Source organism: Chiloscyllium plagiosum, chromosome 23 (genome assembly GCF_004010195.1).
Source record: "Chiloscyllium plagiosum isolate BGI_BamShark_2017 chromosome 23, ASM401019v2, whole genome shotgun sequence".
Taxonomy (NCBI): domain Eukaryota; kingdom Metazoa; phylum Chordata; class Chondrichthyes; order Orectolobiformes; family Hemiscylliidae; genus Chiloscyllium; species Chiloscyllium plagiosum.
In genome coordinates this window covers 11,508,541-11,515,143 of record NC_057732.1, presented here as the reverse complement: position 1 = coordinate 11,515,143, position 6,603 = coordinate 11,508,541, and the positions used below count along the sequence as shown (strand labels likewise).

At 41.4% G+C, this 6,603-nt stretch overlaps 1 long non-coding RNA gene across 1 annotated transcript in view; it reads left to right on the top strand.

The window, feature by feature from the left end:
* LOC122561614 overlaps positions 1-2,265 on the top strand; it is a 32,016-nt gene extending 29,751 nt beyond the window's left edge. The window contains exon 5 of the long non-coding RNA XR_006315057.1: positions 2,225-2,265. This is a non-coding gene — a long non-coding RNA (uncharacterized LOC122561614). The remainder of the gene's footprint in view (positions 1-2,224) is intronic.
* Positions 2,266-6,603: the final 4,338 nt, after the last annotated feature.

Below are 6,603 nucleotides of genomic sequence, written 5' to 3'. Positions count from 1 at the left end.
TCCTTTGGTTTGGAGGAAGTGGGAGGATTGGAAAGAGAAGTTGTTCAGAGTGAGGACCAGTTCAGTCAGTTGAAGGAGGGTGTCAGTGGAAGGGTACTGGTTGGTACGGCGGGAAAGGAAGAAGTGGAGGGCTTTGAGTCCTTCGTGATGGGGGATGGAGGTCTACAGGGACTGGACGTTCATGGTGAAGATAAGGCGTTGGGGACCGGAGAAGCGAAAATCTTGGAGGAGGTGGATCAGTCCTTGCCTCTTCAAGTGCAAGGAAATCCTATCTTTCAGAATCATGTCCAACAACTTACCCACTACCAATGTCAGATTCACAGATCTACAATTGCCAGGGTTCTCCTTACAGTATTTCTTAAATAAAGCCACAACATTAGCCACTCTCTAGTCCTCACCCATGGCTGTAGATGATACAAATATCTCTGCTAGGGACCCTGCAATTTCTTCCCTCACTTCTCACAACATCCGGGGATACCCTGATTAGGTCCCGGAGATTTATCTGCCTATATGTTTTCTAAGACCTCCAGCCCTTCCTCTTCTCTGTTGTGAACTGTTTTCAAAACATCAATATTTATTTCCCTGAGTTCTCCAGCCATTTCTTTCTCTCCAAAAAGCTGGCGCAAAACATTCATTTAATATCTCTCCCATATCTTAAGGTTCAACACATGGATGACCGTATTGATCTTTATGGAGCCCTATTCTTGCCCTTGTCGCTCTTTCGCTCTTAATGTACTTGTAGAATCCCTTTGGATTATTAAAGAACAAAGAAAATTACAGCACAGGAACAGGCCCTTCGGCCCTCCAAACCTGCACCGATCGAGATCCTCTATCTAAACCTGTTGCCTATTTTTCAAGGATTTGTCTCCCTCTGCCTCCTGCCCATTCATGTATCTGTCTAGATACATCTTAAATGATGCGATCATTTCCACTCCACCACCTCTGCTGGCAACATGTTCCAGGCACCCACAACCTTCTGTGTACAGAACTTTCCTTGTATATTTCCCTTAAACCTTTCCCCTCTCACCTTGAACTCATGACCCCGAGCAATTGAGTCCTCCACTCTTGGAAAAAGCTTCTTGCTATCCAACCTGTCTAGCCCTCACATTTTTTTTAAGACCTCAATCAGGTCCCCTCCTCGACCTCCTTAATCTTATCTGCCAAGGCTATCTCATATCCCCTTTTTGTCCTCCTGGTTTCCCTCTTCAGAATACCCCCAGTCCCTTTATAATCTTCAAGCAATTAGTTTGATCCCAGTTGTCAGCATTTAATATTTGACTCTTTCTTAATCTTGACCAGAGCTTTAATGTCTTTATTCACCCATTGTTCCCTATTCCCACCAGCCTTGCCCTTCACCCTGATAAGAACATTATGCCTCTGAAATCTCGTTATCATCCTTTGAAAGCCCCTACTTGTCAGTCGTCGCTTTACTTTTCCACAGTCTAGACTCATCAACTTTTGAAAGTTCCTGCCTCATACCATTAAAATTTTCCTTACTCCAATTATGAACTTTAACTTTTATGGAGGCCTATCTTTTTCCATAACTTGTGAACCTAATCATATTATGATCACTGGTCCCAAGTCTTTCCTGACTAATACTTCAGCCACTAGCCCTGCCTTATTTCTTAAGAGCAGATCAAACTTTGCTCTCTATAGGGACATTTACATACTGATGAAGAAAATTATATTGAATACATTCAATAAAATCCTTACCATGCAAGCCCTTAACACTATGGCAGTCACAGTCAATGTTTGGAAAATTAAAATCCCCTATTATTACAACCCTATTATTCTTGCATATATCTGATATTTCAACATTCACTTCTCAATTTCCTTTTGACTCTTGGGGGGCCTGTAGTACAATCCCAGCATTGCTTACTTATTTCTAAGTTCTACCCATAACATTTCACTGGACAATCCCTCAGAAATATCCTCTAAATACAGTTACAATGGTTTTCTTAATCAAAAATGCCACTCCCTCTCCTCTCTTGCCTCCCTTTCTATCTTCCTATAACATCTAAAACCCGAAACATTGAGCTGTCAATCCTGTCCTCCCCTCAGCCAAGTTTCTGTAATAGCTACGATGTCCCAGTCCCATGTTACCAAACATGCCCTGAGTTCATCAGCTTTACCTGTAAGACCACTTCCACTTGCAATAAATGCAGTTTGATTCTTCAGACTTGCCTCGTTCTCTGACTTGCTCTTGTCTGTCTTTTCTAATTAGGAGAAAGTGAGGACTGCAGAGGCTGGAGAGTCAGAGTCGAAAAATGTGGAGCTGGAAAAACACAGCAGGTCAGGCAGTATCCAAAGAGCAGGAGAGTTGACGTTTGGGTATAAGCCCTTCATCAGGAATGCTCTTTTTTGATTCAGAACCATCCTCATCTACCTATCGATTTTCACTGCTATTGAGGAACTCCCCACCTCCCCACTACCACCCCACATATTAGACTCCCAAAAGTGAATTGCAAATCTCCCCGCCAGGACATTTGTCCCTTTCCAGTTCAGGTGAAACCCGTTCCTTTTTGAACAGCTCTTTTCTGCCCTAGAAGAGATCCAAAAATCTGAATCCTTGCACATTGCACTATTCCTCACCCATTGATTTATCTGTCCTACCTTTTTAAGTCCTAATCTCATCGGGACTTGGCACTGGAAGTAAACCAAAGATTATTACCTTTGAGGTTTTTTCTTTAACTTCCTGCCGAACATTCTATATTCACATTGCAAAGTCTTAACTCTTTACTGAACTAATTCGTTCTTACCAATGTGTACACCAACTCTCGGCTTCGTACTCTCCCCTTTGACAAGATGCTTCAGCTATTTAGAGACGTCCTTGACCCTGGCGGCAGGAAGGCAACATACTATCCTGGATTCATGCTCACAGCTGCACGATCTTCTGTCTGTGCCTCAACAGGACAGTCTCCTGTCACAATTATTCTTTGAAATCTTGACAAACCCCACTTAATATAAGATTCATTCTTAGAGCCCAAGATTTGACTGCCAACTCTGTTTTCCTCTGAGCGACTATTGCCTTTGTTGATACTCAAGATGGAATATCTGTTGGAGAGAGGAATAGCCACAGGAAACTTCTGAACAACCTTCTTACCATTGCTGACAGTCACCACCTCTCTGACTGATCCTGCTGTGTGGGCACCTCTCTAACAAACCACCACACTCTGGGTCTCCTGTAAGCCCTCAGTGAAAAAAACCTAAAAAGAAGTAACTCTAAAATAACATTAGATTTTTTTTAAAAAAAACTATCCTCCCTTACCCACAGATTTTAATCTTACACATGCAAAAGAGAGAAGAAAATAATTCAACAGCTAAAATCATTAAAAAAAAGTCAAGCACTTAGCTGAAACTTTTATCCACTGAAAGAAGCCTCCTCTTCAAATCTATCAATCAGTCAGCTTTCAAATCTTTGGGTCTGAGAAAAGAAATGCTGATCTCTGATCCCCGTCATTATTTAAACAGCTCCAACGAACAAGTTGAAAAGGAAAATCTTCAGAGTCCCATAATGTGATAGAGTTAAGTGAAGTTTCATGCTTCACAGGGAAGACCAAATATGGACTGCTGACTGAAAGCAGGTTAAGAGGGAAATCTAACTTCCGACAAATGGGAATGGTCTGCACATACAGGAGTATGCTGCATGCACACTATAGCAAATGGGAATGTCGTGCACGCACACTACAACAAACAGGAATGTCCTGTATGGACACTGTAATGAATGGCATGTCCTGCATGTACACTGTAGGGAATGGGAATTATTGTATGAATTCAATAGCAAGCAGGAATGGTGTGTGGACAATAACAAATGGGAATATTCCATGTACACACAGTAGCAAATGGGCACTATCTGCATGCACACTAACAAGGTGATAATTATGGGCACAGTGGACACAGCAAATGGCAGTTTGTGTGGTATAGAAATAAAGATGATAGATAATGCAAACTCAGACGATTTTCTAAGTACAAATTTGAGGATAAAACTTTGTATGTTGCTCTATATTTTTGTCTTTTCCTACTGCATCAGCAACAAAGTGAGCACAACACAACACTGCGGCCTTACAATCGCAAGGTAGCATCAAGTTGACCTTCATCACAGCATTTCATTTTAAAAAAAAAGGTGCACATATCTACTGCCCTTTTATTTAATTTGAATCTTGTTTCCAGAGCTATTGTACATGCAGTTCATATTATCACAACTTTTGTTTTAAAAACATTTTGTCAACCATTCTCTGAATATTCATTCTTATTGACCGCACTGTCTAGATATTAAGCAATAGAATGAGACTCAGTCACAAAGAAGCCCAGTAACCTGCTGCAAAATGGTGGCCTTCACTTTGCCCTTAATATGTTGAGGATAGTTGTGCTTCAGAATTGATTGTTCTCTTTGCACTTATAGCTCAGAAGAATAGCTGCACTTTACCAATGAATTAGACCAATTGTACTTACTTATGTTAAATGGAGGGGAAGTGTGAATCTTGTCAGGCCACCATTGGCAGTAAGTGTTCTTGTGCTGATATCTAAGGAAGTATTTTTTTCAGAAAGCAGACAAGAGCTTCCTCATTAGATTGTTCCTGTGTAACCTAAATATTGCATATTTTGAAAGTATTTCTCCTGGTAAATATTATAGGTCAGCTATGTAAAGAGCTCAGTCAAAAGACTTTATATTATTGTGTGGTAGTTGAAGAGAACTTGCAAATAGCTTATTGTCACTGTTTCTTTTACAAAAATGCTGTCTGACCCCAATTAGGTGGCTGTGAATTTATGCATTTTTGACCTACCTATAATGGTGAGTTTGACCCGTTTACTGACAAGTGTGTCAGGAAGTGTGCGACTGAGGACTGAGCTAGTCTTTTTATCTCTATTACAAGTAGATCGGTTTGGATATTTGGTAACCACCTTGTTGTGATTGGAACCGAGTGGACCCTGTTAACTGCAAGGTTCTTGATTGGGGTTGTTAACTTGGGCCAATCTGGTAAGCTTCAGCTGACCAATATAACCAGGAGACGCCGCAGGGAGTGGAGTGCATCATTACTCCCTCCAACTCTATTTTGATTTAGTCCCTCCCCTCCCCTTCACTGTTTTGATCACACAGCACTGTCCCTTGATGTGAAGGGCAGTGCGTGTCACTGGCCACCCGGGTGTTTTCCTATCTTCCTGGTGGTGGAAAAAAAAATTTAAGCGAAACTTAATGGTACCTTTGAACAAGCTAAATAGGAGACCCTACAAGTGACTTTCCGAGATGCTTTGCTAAGAGGATATCTAAGGATAAGACACAAGTTCATTAAAATACGACATGTGATTAATTCTAGCCTCATTAATGAAAGGGTGTTGTCCCATTCGTTAGCATCACCAGTTCGAACAAGGGGTGTAAATCTCAACCCATAAACCAGTCAGCCTAACTCATTAAACAGCTATGAAACAACAGCTAAGGTTATTTTGTAGTAATCAGTTATTTCTTTGACGTTATTCACAATATTAAGTGGGTGCTGGGGATAAAATAAGCACTACCGCACTTAGGCGGTAGTGTGGGGTTAAAAAAGAAAAAAAAAGGAAAAAAAAAAGAGGAAAGGAAAAAAAAAAAATAAATAAATAGGGATTCACACAGCACTGCCCTTTGAAAAAAAAGAAAAAAAGATAAACAGGAGTGACGTCCCTACCCTCCCCCCTTCACTGTTTTTGATCACACAGCACTGCCCTTTGATGAGAAGGGCAGTGCTTGTCACTGGCCACCCGGGTGTTTTCCTATCTTCCTGGTGGTGGAAAGTGAATAAAAGATTGGTGCACTTTGTTAAGAAAAAAAAAAAAAATATAACCAGGAGAATTGGTGCACTTTGTGTCTTCCACTGTGTCTCACATCTGCACACACACACACACACACACACACACACACACACCCCCACCCCCCCCCACCCCCCATGGGTGCTGGGGATAAAATAAGCACTACCGCACTTAGGTGGTAGTGTGGGGGTTAAAATAAAAAAAGAAAATAAATAAATAAATAAATAAATGGGATATTAGAGGTGGGCGCCGAAAAAAAATAATTAATATAACCAGGAGATGCCGCAGGGAGTGGAGTGCATCATTTCTCCCTCCAACTCTATTTTGATTTAGTCCCTACCCTCTCTTTCACTGTTTTGATCACACAGCACTGTCCCTTGATGTGAAGGGCAGTGTTTGTCACTGGCCACCCGGGTGTTTTCCTGTCTTCCTGGTGGTGGAAATTGAATAAAGATTCATGCACTTTGTGACTTTCACTGTGTCTCACACCTGCGCAAACACACCATGGGTGCTGGGGATAAAATAAGCACTACCGCACTTAGGTGGTAGTGTGGGGGTTAAATTAAAAAAATAAATAAATAAACAGGACTCCAGGGAAAAAAAATATAACCAGGAGACGCCGCAGGGAGTGGAGTGCATCATTTCTCCCTCCAACTCTATTTTGATTTAGTCCCTACCCTCCCCTTCACTGTTTTGATCACACAGCACTGTCCTTTGATGTGAAGGGCAGTGTTTTCCTATCTTCCTGGTTGTGGAAATTGAATAAAGATTCGTGCACGTTGTGACTTTCACTGTGTCTCACACCTGCACACACACACA